The sequence below is a fragment of the Sus scrofa genome, chromosome 14, assembly GCF_000003025.6.
Source record: "Sus scrofa isolate TJ Tabasco breed Duroc chromosome 14, Sscrofa11.1, whole genome shotgun sequence".
Taxonomy (NCBI): Eukaryota; Metazoa; Chordata; class Mammalia; order Artiodactyla; family Suidae; genus Sus; species Sus scrofa.
The window spans coordinates 66066712-66079373 of record NC_010456.5 but is presented as its reverse complement, the minus strand read 5'-3'; the positions used below and the strand labels follow the sequence as shown (position 1 = coordinate 66079373).

At 38.8% G+C, this 12662-nt stretch overlaps 1 pseudogene; it reads right to left on the bottom strand.

The window, feature by feature from the left end:
- LOC110256699 lies at positions 5641-8849 on the bottom strand (annotated as a pseudogene).

Below are 12662 nucleotides of genomic sequence, written 5' to 3'. Positions count from 1 at the left end.
GCAAAATGGTAACAAGCTGTGAGCCTCTAAGTATCTTCAATTTTAGGATCTCCCTGGGAAAGGGTCACAAGTGTAATCCTTTTCAGCTGTCCTTGCCTTGCTTCCGCTGTCAGTGGAAATATCCAGGCAGGATGAATACACTTTCTGACTAGACTCTGGACTGACCTAGACAGTTTTTTTGGAAATTCAGGATTTACTTTTCCTAAAGCCTCTTAATTTCTCCCATCCCTCCCTAATTGAAAACATCATCTCTCCCATTACAGCATGTGGAAAGTGAGGGGAGGGAGAAGCAGACGGTATCTGAATTCAAGATAAAAATTACTTTGTGAGTTTATTATTCCCATCCATAACAGATGACAATTTTCATGTCATTTAGCTGATTCTAGAACAGAATCACCCAGAGAGATATTAAGTACTATTTTTCATACTATTTATCTTGAAAGCCCCAATGAGACATGTACACCTACATTTAATGACTGATGATCCATAGCATGCATATTTCCTGGAAATGTTTGGATATTTTGTCACGTGCAGCTAGTCATTATTTCATTGGCCATACATGAATTACGATCCTTCGCATATATTGTGGTGGGTTCCAAAAACTTAGACTTCCTCCAGTGTCTGAGAACTGTCTGGAGATCTTGGTTCTAAAGAAATTTGTGGATTTGTAGTTTCTGAAGTAACTCTATTCCTCATTTGTTGGGCGACAGTTAACTTTCACACCATAGCTCTCTCATCAGCTCTAAAATAGGCTCAGCCCTCTCTAATTTGGAACTCTTTTTGAAACTCTAAGATGATGTGTCATTTCAAGTGCAAAACAGCAAAAATGTTATGGATATGAGTGGATGCTAAGGTCCCAAAGACTTTCAATAGGCTATAGCTCCCTAGTTGCTGACATCAGCAGTGTGGTTCTTATTAAATAGCTGGGTTTCAGACTGTGACCCTTTCAAGCAGCATTTCTACTTTATATAAAGAACCTGGATTCAGTGCAGTTTATGCTGAGTTAATGGACAAGATTTGGAATGAATCTTTCTCTCTGCCATTTGTACAAATTCGTGAGATGCCTCTGGTCCACTAGCCCATTTCCAGGGACTGAGCTAAAGTTCAAGAATCTGACTCTGTCATTCATCAGAACTGAAATTGTCTTTCAGTGGTTAATACACCCAGTTAGCTCCACATTTATTCAGGAAGATAAATTAGAACTTTCTAAGGCAATAGCTAAAGGAAATCACAAGCATCACTAATGACAAAAAGAGCATTTAGGTAGAAACAAAGCAGTCTACCCAGCAACAACTTGCTTTCGGTATGAACTTTTTAGAGAATGCATCATTATTTGGATGGGGAAAGATACAGCCTAAATAGTTCATTTACTAATAAAGTCCCCTTGAAAATTGCCTCTGTTTAGAAAATACTAATCCAACTAAGTCATGCTCTTGGTTAAATTATTTATAGGCCCCATCTCCCATAACCTTCACAATAGTGCTGTGAGGTAGGTACTCTTACTGGTCCATATTACAAATGATGAGATGAGGATGTAGAGAAGTTAAATAACTTGCCCACCATCACACAGAAAGTAAGTGGCAGAGGTGGGATGTGAAAACAATGCTGATTGATTTTAAATGCTCTTAACCATTCTGTTACACTGTCTTGATGGTTGGACAAACCCCCTGTCTCCATGGCTAAAACTAAAAAAGAAGTAGTAGTTGTGATAGAATATTTCACTTTTCACTCAGTGTGTCATCTGTGGCTACCCTTTCCTCCTCCTGGACTCCTACTTGCCAGTCTTCTAATAGCATTCAAATTTTTATTTGGCAAATCTCCTTGTGCATTTATTCTCTTTTTCTTTGCATTTGCATGATGCATATTTCATATCAGCCATGAAATGTCCAAGAGAGATCTCTGCATGGCAAAGTTGGAAGGAGCCTTTGCACTTTGGTTTGTTTGTGATCTTGACACATACTGCAAGTCCTAATGGGGCCTCCTGCCATGTAGAAGTCACCAGTTTGCCAACCCCAAGATTTCTTGGCCCTCTAGAAGCATATTTCTTATTTCCTCACAAGAGCAAATTAAGGCTTCAAAGCAGAATCCAATTTTGTGATTTTTATGCCTTTTAGGATGATGGTAAACAATTTTTACTCTTTGAAAAATGTGTAAAATAAGATATTGTATTTTGATGGAGTATTGATGGAGTTCCCGTCATGGCTTATGTTAACGAAACCGACTAGGAACCATGAGGTTGTGGGTTTGATCCCTGTCTTGCTCAGTGGGTTAAGGATCCAGCATTGCCGTGAGCTGTGGTGTAGGTCGCAGACGCGGCTCCGATCCCGAGTTGCTGTGGCTCTGGCGTAGGCCGGCGGCTACAGCTCCAATTAGATGCCTAGCCTGGGAATCTCCAAATGCCGCAGGTGCGGCCCTGGGAAAGGCAAAAAGACAAAAAAAAAAAGAAAAAAAAAAAAAAAAAAAAAAAAAAAAAGAAAAAAAGAAAGAAAGAAAAAAAAGAATTAGTATTGATATGCTTAAACATTGATTTTTCTGAAAAGTTAAATAAGAAATTAAAAGCAGCAATTACTTCTGATGTGTTAGTGACAGAAAATGACAACTGAGCAGATGAGGGATGGGTGGAAGGGATAATTCTCACTTAACATCCCTTCTTACTTTTTGAAGTTCAAAACATGAGAACTTACCGACTACTCAAAAATAACGTTGAAGAAAATAATTGCTCTTAACTTTTACCTTGAAGGCAATCAGAGGCTACAATATCATCACAATATTACTCACTCAGGAGGGACAAATCTTCACAGGCAGGGAGTGGCAGTTAAGAGCCTAAAAAGGGATGTTTCCCCTTGCTGTACATACAGCCCATGTCACATCACTAAGGGTGTAGAAAGCTGAGGTAATACAAGAGCAAAATTTACCAAATTGTGTTGCATATTTTCAAACAACAAAACAAAAGGTGGACTACAAGACATCTCAGAGCATTCAATAGTTCAATATGCTGTTGTTCATCCAGACTTGCCAAGAGGGGGTGGGCAGTGTTTCCTAAAGTTGCCTAACAATGGAATCCCACTCTGGCCTCTTCAAGAAGTATCTCACAGGATTAGTGTTCCAGGGAACATAGTTTGGAAAATGCTAGATTGTCAAGGATCCTTACAAACAAGAGACTCTTGCTAAGCTATATATGGAACTTTGAGTTCTACAGAGAAGTATTAAGTGGTAATCACCATATTCACCAATGCATTGTGTCTTGGACCAAGATCTCCCTTTGGAACTTCTTTAAAGGTGCACATGTATTTTCCAGTTGGTCCCCCCAACTCATTTTCATTGTGCTTTGTTAATGCTCAGATCTCATTCTCTCTTACTTTTCTCCACTAAAGGACACCAGTATCCATTGGAAGGTAGCTGATTCCATGTCTTGGGGTCAGGGGAAAGTCAGGATGGGTCTGGGACAGCCTGTGCTTCCAGACAGCAAGAATACTTCTATAAAACACCAGGGGCAATGTTCATAGGACAAAAGAGCCACTCAAAGGAGCTTCCCTTAGCCAAGTTGAGCACCATGAAAAGGATAAAATAAATAACAGTGTGTAATCAAAACAGGTTGCAACTGTCTAGGGAGCATTATTGTTGCTAATGATTCATAAAAGGGAAAGTTGATATAAAGTGTATAAAATGTAATTGTAATGCAAAGAAGATTAATACAGTGGATCATATTTCATCTCATTGATTTTGTAAATTAAGAAAATATAAATGAACATTTTGCTTCTTCTCTGAAAAAAATCAGTCTATATGGTTAAGTACCTTTTATTTTCTGTATTGGCAGAAAAGAATAAACAGCAAGAAATGAGAGTAACTCCAAGGAAAATAGGTGCTATAAGCAGAATAAGAAAGACCAATCGGAAATGGCAAAACAGGGTCTTGTAGTTCATCAGCACCATGGTCACACAAAATAACCAAGTGGAAAGTGCTTGTCACAGTGTGTTACAGAAAGATGAATTAGCATCCTGTCTTAGAAAAGAGTGTTGACCACACGGACTCAGTCCCTCCTCTCCATGGAGATGAACTGTCTGGACCAGTACTTCCCAAACTTGCCATTTTGTGACACATGTACAATGTGATAACATTTCTCTAATGACACATTAATTCATGGCACACTCAACGCTGTCCTTTCCTCCTCCTGGTCTCCTGAAGGCCCAGGCTTCGAGCAGCTCAGGGCACAGGGGATCTGTGTCTTGGGACCTCTCCGATTCATGTGTAGCAATAAGGAATGCCACATTGTTCTGGTTGCAGAGTTCTGCTCCAGATGGCCCTCATGAGTATAATAAAATACCAACAAGGCTTATATTAAATATAATACCAGTAGGGTTTATATTAGTTTTCAGTAATGTCAGTAGGCCAAATCAGTATATCAAAATGGCAAAACAATGTGTTAGGTACAGCCATGCCCAATTAAAGAATAAATTGTTTTCAAAAAGTCACTAGGTTTGAAAATCTTAAATCGGGATGAAAGACAGAAAATTAAAATCCAATGATGTAACAAGTGAAACATGGTTATAAAAAGGAACTGGATTGAATAACCAGAAATGAGAGCTACCTTACATACTGCAACAGGTCAAAGAGCAATTCTTTGAACCCAATACTGTTCAGGATTGGTTCTGAAACTGGTTCTTTTCCTTTGGTCAGATGAGATATAAAATTACTAAAATTACTGAAACTTTAGGAAGGTAAACCTGGGAAGAAATACAAATAATGGTATTTAAATCTAAGATTCTAACATTTGGAGGACCAGGTTTTTTTTTTTTTTTTCATGTTTCAGATCAATTTTTTAATCATATTAATAGTATAAATGTTTTCCTCTTAAGTGTTTAAATGCTAAAGGTAATTCTATTTTGGTAGATTTGTGGTTTTGACCAAATATTTAGAAGTATTTGCATTAGCAGCTACTTGGGAACTTGTGAGAGAGATGCTTATGACTGGAAAGGTGAAATGGATTCAGTCATGCAAGACCTCAACAATCCTGATGATATGACCGAGGCAGTGAGATATGGTGGAAAGCATAGTGGTAAATAGATGTAGTTTATTGTCTTAGATCTGTTAGTTATTAGTGTGTGACTGGGGGTAATCTCAACTTCTTTATTCCTCAGTTTCCTCAGTGCAGGGTTTAGAATTGCATTTGCTGTTGATTTGTGTTTATTTTTATTTATTGATGTGTAATTGACCTATAACAATTCTAGGTACAGAACATGGTGTTTTGATAATTCTCTACATTACCAAATGATCACCATAATAAGCCTAGGTACTGTCACCATACAAATTTATTACAGTATTATTGACTGTATTCCCTATGCTGTGCATTTCATCCACATGACTCATTTATTTTGTAACTAGAAGTTTGTACCTAGAAATACCCTTTACCTGTTTTGGCCACTCTACCTCCCCTCTGGAAACTACCTGTGTATTCTCTATATCTATGAGTCTGTTTCTGTTTTATTATGTTTGTTCATTTGTTTTGTTCTTTAGGTTTCATATATAAGTGAAATCATACAACATTTGTCTTTCTTTGTCTGACTTATTTCACCTAGCATAATATGCTCTAGGTTCATTCATGTTGTTACAGATGGCAGGATTTTATTTTTTAATGGCAAAGTAATATTCTAGTGTGTGTGTGTGTGTGCGCCACATATTCTTTATCCATTCATCTGTTGATGAACACTTAAGTTGCTGCCATATCTTGGCTGTTGTAAACAGTCCTACAGTGAACATAGAGATACATAGATTGTTTCAGATTTGTGGTTTTTTCTTTCCTTTGGCAAGATATCCAGAAATGGAGTTGCTGGATTGTATGGTCGTTCTATTTTTAGTTTTTTGAGGAACCTCCAAACATTTTTGTAGTTGGCTGTACCAATTTACATCCCACCAACAGTGCACAAGGGCTCCCTTTTCCCTATATCTTCACCAACACTTATCATTTGTTATCTTTTTAAAAATAGACAAAGAATTAAATTTTTTAATGTCTCTTCCTTTTCTCAAATTCTATGAAATATTGTGAACAATGCTGATTTACTTCTGGAATAGAGGGAGCCTCGCTAGCTCTTTGGGCCCAGCTTCTCAGGAATCTTCCTCAGAATTTACCTACAGGAGTGCAAGTGCTCTCAAGATGGTCCAAGAAGACCCCATAGTCTTCTGTTCTCTTCAATTTTCTTAGATATTAATTGAAACCTTTGGTGTCGTCTTGGTGTTCCTCCCATTCTCTTTGCTTTTATTGGTTACTCCTTTGCCATCATTTTATTGAGCTTTTGGAAGACAGGGAAGATGTTTGGGTCAAGGAGCCATCTTAAATGGGGACCTCATCATTTGATATTTTGTGTGTGTGCCAGGACCATTTTAATATAATTATACATATCTGCCAAATTCAGGAAGAAAAGGTTTATGCATGTGTAACTTTACATGTAAACATCTGCAAGCATAAACAACGATGATCTCAGTTTGTAAATTCATCAGGTTCAGAGCAGTTGACCAATGTCTCTTTTTACTGCTAGGCTTACCAACAGTTAATTACAGATGAATTAGTGTCCTTTTGTTTCTCTTCTCTCATTCTCCTTGTCCAGAGACATTTTGTTGTAAAGTTTCAGTGCAGCTCAGCTCCAGCCAAAAGTAATCTTTTTAGATAAGTACTCAGTTGCTATTAATTTACTTATAACCTATTTAATCACAGAAGAACACTTGCAGAGATGGAGTTCAAGGTTGCATACAGTAACAGGAGATCACAGTTTTGAGTTCCAGCACTGATTAAAAACATAGATGTACCATTTACCTAAAAAGACACACACTGATTGTCTCTTAAACTACATATTGACTCCTTATAAACTTTATTTTTTAAATAAAGTGGTACATCTAGGACAGCTAGTCACACAAATTCACACAGCCCTGAAGAGTTTTTCAGTGCCAACTATCAGTTGGTCATAAACCTGGGTGAGCTTGAGACACTGTCCATTCCCAGGATTCAACCAAGGATTGGCTAAAACATTGGAACACCTCTGCTTAAGAATGCTATGTCCTTCCCTCCTGTCCCTCACAATTTAGTTTTGTTTATTTTTGATGGTATTTGGTTGCACATGGCTAGAATGCTTTTGATCACTTTGCAAATCAGGAGAACCAGTGATCTAAAACTATGACAGGATCTTAAGTAGATTGCTTTGTCCATTTCAGGTTGCTGGTCAGTAAGCCCCTCTGAGGCCTATCATTTTTCCTTTTGTGCCTCCTGGGACATTGATCAGAAATGAGTCTGAGCATCATACCATCTAACTCTTTTAACCAATGCCTGGCTATAACTGTAATGTCGAGCCCAGTATATTTAAAAATCACTCACAAAAAGAGGTTCTGCAGGTCTTCACAAAACCTGGAATTTCCACAAGGATGTCTGATCTTTTTAATCCAAGTAGTCAGCATTGAAATTAAGCTTCCAGGAGGCAGTTTGGTCCTTATAATCCAAGCAATCAGTGGTTGAGTTAAAACCCAAGCTTGAAGCTCCATATCCCTGAGGTAGACAGAGAAGCTGGGGACTGATTGAGATGGCTGTTTTTAACTGCATTGGTACCCATGGGACTGAGTATGGTCCCTTGTCCAGGAAGCTGGTGATCCACAGGGGTCAAATAAGATCCACAGTCCATGCCCCCAAAGTAGGAAGTTGATCCAGCATATCCTTGACTATAACCTGAAGCCTGAGTATAGCTCATGGGATAGGACCTCTGCATGCAGGAAAAGTAGGCGGACAAGGGGTTTGGTAGTGGGGAGATGGAAGCTGGATCCAAATAAACACAGGAGCACTGCTGCTGGAAATGGCCAGGATTGAGGTGCTAGAGGCGGGGAGTGAATTGACCACTTGTTCCACTCTCTAAACTCACTTCCCAGGAAGGAAATGTCTTCTTTTTGACAGGTCTCACTTTGTTTTGACCTTCATTCTGTTGCTGCTGCTGCTGTTGGCTGCACTTAGCTCTTCCATTCTAAACAATACCTGCACCCTGGACTTGGGCAAGTTGATTTTCGGCTCCATCTCCTCCTGCCTGAAGATGTCTGGGTATCAGGTCTTAGCAAACAGTGCTTCCAGCGCATCTAGCTGCACCTGGGTGAATGTCATCCTCTCCCGCCACTGTTTCCGAGGAGTGACTGGGTACCTCACTGAGGAGTGTAGCAAGTCCATGCTTGAAGTGGTCAGATTTAACCCATTGACTGCGTAAAGTGGTTGCCTAAGATAAGACATCATGCTAAGGTTGTTTGGAGGTGCAAATTAAATTCCTTGGTGGGTGGCTTTGGAGTAGTGGAACTAGAAGGAACAGGCAGCGATCATCTGCAGAGAGTCCCTGCAGCCCCTTGGCACCTGCAACTCTGGGCCTAAGTGACTGGGTCTGGCGTCCCTGCCTGGCGGTCCCATGGCATCACAGCCCTGGCACCTGAGGTCCCACTCTGTCATCATTTAATTTTTGAGTAGCCTTGCCTTACTAGGGCCTAAGGTCCTATTTCCTCTTCTTGTCAGAGACAATCTCATACAGTAGTTAAGGTAACATCCTGACTAAATGGATAAATCTAAGTTTTAATTATTTGAAGTTAGACAATTGGGTTCTTTAAAACATGAAGATGTCAGTGATGCTGGTCCTCACTTTGAGAGCAGCAAGTCTATATGAAATACACATGTAGGTAATGAAAACAGATGAATAATTTATTTATTCATTAAATAAATATTATGGCAGTTCCCATTGTGGCTCAGCAGGTTAAGGACTCAGTATTGTCTCTTCAAGGCTGTGTGTTCAGTGGCTGGCCTCCTTCAGTAGGTTAAAGATCCAGTGTTGCTGCAAGATGCAGCATAGGTCACATATGCAGTTCAGAACCGGTGTTGTCATGGCTGTGTTATAGGCCAGCACTTGCAGTCTGATTTGACCCCTGGCCTGGGAACTTTCATATGCTCAGGTATGGCCATAAAAATAAAAAAATATATATATATTATTTAATACTTACTCTGTGTTAAGTAGTGTTACAGGCACAAGGACATGGTAATGGGCAAAAAAACCCTCCGGTTTCTGCCCTCAACAACCCTTTCTGATGGAATTTTCCAGTTTTTAACTAGAGATTTTGATTAGAAGTCAGCACCACAGAAAGCCTCTTCACAATGTAATAGCCTATCATGTTCATCCTCCTCCTTGTACCTCATCATAGTTCACTTTTTCATTTCATTTATTTATTTTTCCTTCCAGTTTTTGGTGTTTTTTTTTTTTTTTCATTTTATGGCTGCATTTGTAGCATATAGAAGTTCCCAGACTAGGGGTCAAATTGGAGTTTAAGCTGAGTCCTGCACCACAGCCATGGCAACAGTGGATCTGAGTTGCATCTGTGACCTATGCCACAGCTTGTGACAACTCCAGATCCTTAACTCACTGAACGTGGCCAGGGATTGAACCCATGTCCTTACAGATGCAATATTGGGTCTTTAACCCACTGAGCCACACAGGAACTCCCTTTCCTTCCAGTTTTAACGAGATACAATTGAAATACAACACTGTATAAGTTTAAGGTATACAGCATAATAACGACATACATATATATTGTAAAATGATTACCACAGTAAGTTTAATTAACATCTATCACTTTCATCAAATTTCTCTTTTACAGAAAGCCCCTTCTCTCCAGTGGGTCCAAGTTTTGCCTATACCTTGGCTCACTGTTTCTCTCTTCCCCACCCCAGCCCTTGATCATTATTTTCCCCCTTTATTTCTACCATGACAGTTAAGAGTTCCTAACATCATTTACCCTTTATTTTACTCTATTCTGTATCTCTGTCTGCTTTATTTGTGCCCTCACTCTTTGGAGCACCGACTAGGCAATGAGCTGTGTGTTACCTTTCTTTGCAACTCCAACCCTCAGCAGCTCAGAGTTAGAAACACTCTAGAAGCTAAACATGAACTTGCTGATAGATTCACTTGGAATCCCACCCTCCCTTTTGGAGGAGGTGGAGTAGAATTAAAATTGTCACTACCGCCAACAACCAGCCAGACCACATGGTCAGACAGTGTTTGTGGTGGCTGGGGTGGAGTAAAAGGATTGGAGACCACACACACACAAAAAATAGTGTTTGGTTTAGGATTTTACTCACTGGGAAAGAACCAAGAGTGCTTAGCTTCCCCTTTCAGGACAAAATTCATCTTCTAAATGGGGTTTTTGCCTAAAAAATGTATGTGGTCAGAAAGAGCTGGTGAATAAGTTATAGAGTCAAATGGCTATCATTGTTTTCTTGACTAGTATATCTTGATTTTGCTGAAAGTCAGTTCCAAGCCAATTATAATTGAAAAAATAGGTCTGAGGTCACATTTTGATTACAAATTAACTGGAAATTAACTACCGCAATCTTGTCCAAATGTATTAAGAAAATCCTGTTAATCCTGAAAAAGGCTATTACATAGGGATAGAAGAAAAACACTTTTAAAGCTGGAAGAATAACAGTATCAAATAGCAGTTATATGTGTAGGCTCTGGACCTGTTCTAATCCACTTTGAATTTTACTCTGCCACCTACTGTCCATGTGATCTTTGGAAATATTTTCATCTTTTAGAGCCTCAGTTTCCTTATCTGTACAGGATAAGAAATGAAAAGGTATTACCTATTGAAAGAAATTAATAGTGGTATAATAACATACATGAAGCTCCAAGTATAATGTCTAGCACATAGTAATAGCTCAATAAGTGGCAGTTATTGTGTAGCCCAACCCTATTATTTTACAGATAGAGAAACTGAGGCTCAGAGTAATTACAGTAATTTTGGGACAGAGCTAAGAAAAGAACTTAGAATTTCTGAATTCCAACCCAACACTCTATTCAGGGTAATTTGCCATTGATGAATGGCATCACTCACTCAATAATTTGGATCTTTCTAGTATATAATTCGTGAAAACTTGGATAGTGAACTGGGCTGGAATATATTTTTTCCACTTTCTGTGAACATTGGGGTTCAAGTTGAATATATATATATATATATATATGTGTAATATATATATGTGTGTGTGTGTGTGTATAAAACCTACTTATGAAAAGAATGACTTTAAAGATCTTCAATAGTATCATTTAATAAATCAACCATAAACATTATTTATAAACTAGTTACAGGTCATTCTTAACTGTTTAATTGAAAAGTCCCAGTAAAGATGACCCTCAACAGCTACAAAAAAGAAAAAATTCCCATTCTTGGCAACACTAATATGAGTACTGACTAAATCAGTTTGATTTGTGGTATATACATTTATGTACACTCAGTAAAAACTGAGGCCATCTAGTCACACAGCCCAGCAATACAGGGAATCACCACCCCAAGATGTCCTTACTAGGAACAGTTGTTTCTTGCTGAATAATTTCAGTGACACTAAAGCCATTATGCCCAACACATCTAGTTCTGTGTTTTAACTCTTGTGATGGTCAAAATGTCCTTCAGGGTCTCAGATGATTTTTAATCCAGCATGAATATGGTACTCAAGATATTCCAGAAGTTATAGCCGTCATTGATGGCTCCTTGGTCAGCCATCAGTGATCCCTCCTCCCTTTTAGTGGTAGAGCATGGCGAAGTTATGGGCCTGTTCATTTTGCTGTATAAGCAATGTCAGTTCCAGGCAGTTCACCTAGTTCAAACAGCATCCTGTTGTCATGGACCTAATAGGTGTTCAATATATGGTAGTTGAACTGAAAATGTCAAGGTGTGTACTAATTTATTCGTGTTAGGTGTGTTGATAAAGGTGATTAAAATTTCATTTTAGAGCTCGATTCTGCAGAGATTATGCCCAGGAGGAAGCCTTGATTTAATAAAAGAGAAATAGGAAGCTGAATGAATTTTTTTCCTTGACATTGTGATTCCAGACAAAAGATATATTAGTCAAGGTGATTTGGGTTGCAAGAGACAACAATCTACTGGAGAAGAAAGGGGAGCCCTTTGTCATCAGTGAAATCCTACAGGGCACCTCCTCGTCTCATCCTGAATCAATTGGAACAAGAGTAAACTCCAAAGGCAATCCCCTTCACCACTACCCCTGTCCCCAGACACTTTTCCCAACTGGGGTAAATTCAGGTTTCCAATACAAATTGGAAATCTCTCGTTAAGAAAAAGAATCCTAAAACAATTTCCTTCTGCAAATTTTACAACATATGACTATTATGTAAACACATTATTAGTGCCTCTTATCTATGTCCCTCTAAGAGAGGGATTCTGAAACATAAACTTCATTAACTTCTTGACAAATCCACCTTTGATAACATTTATCACAGCAATCCTCAGTTATAACCAGGATGTTAATGGACATGTAGTGTCTCAAAAACCCATTTTTTTTTCCTGGAACACCACCCAGTAGGATCACTTCCCACTGGTGCTTGTCTTCTGAGAACTTCTACAGTTCCGGCTTTTTACTGATTTAGATTGTTCTTCCACCTCCATTAATTCAAATCCTGGAAATGCATCATTTTTATAATTATCTGGAATGACTCCCACCCATCCCACACATGATTTTTTTTTTCTTTTACAAAATATGGTCTCTGACTAAGGAGGAATGGGCTTGAGAACACCACTTATTCCAAGGCAAACTCTTTGGCCTCAGTGTCATGGGTTTGAACCTGACGTTCCTAGCCACAGCACTGCTGAAA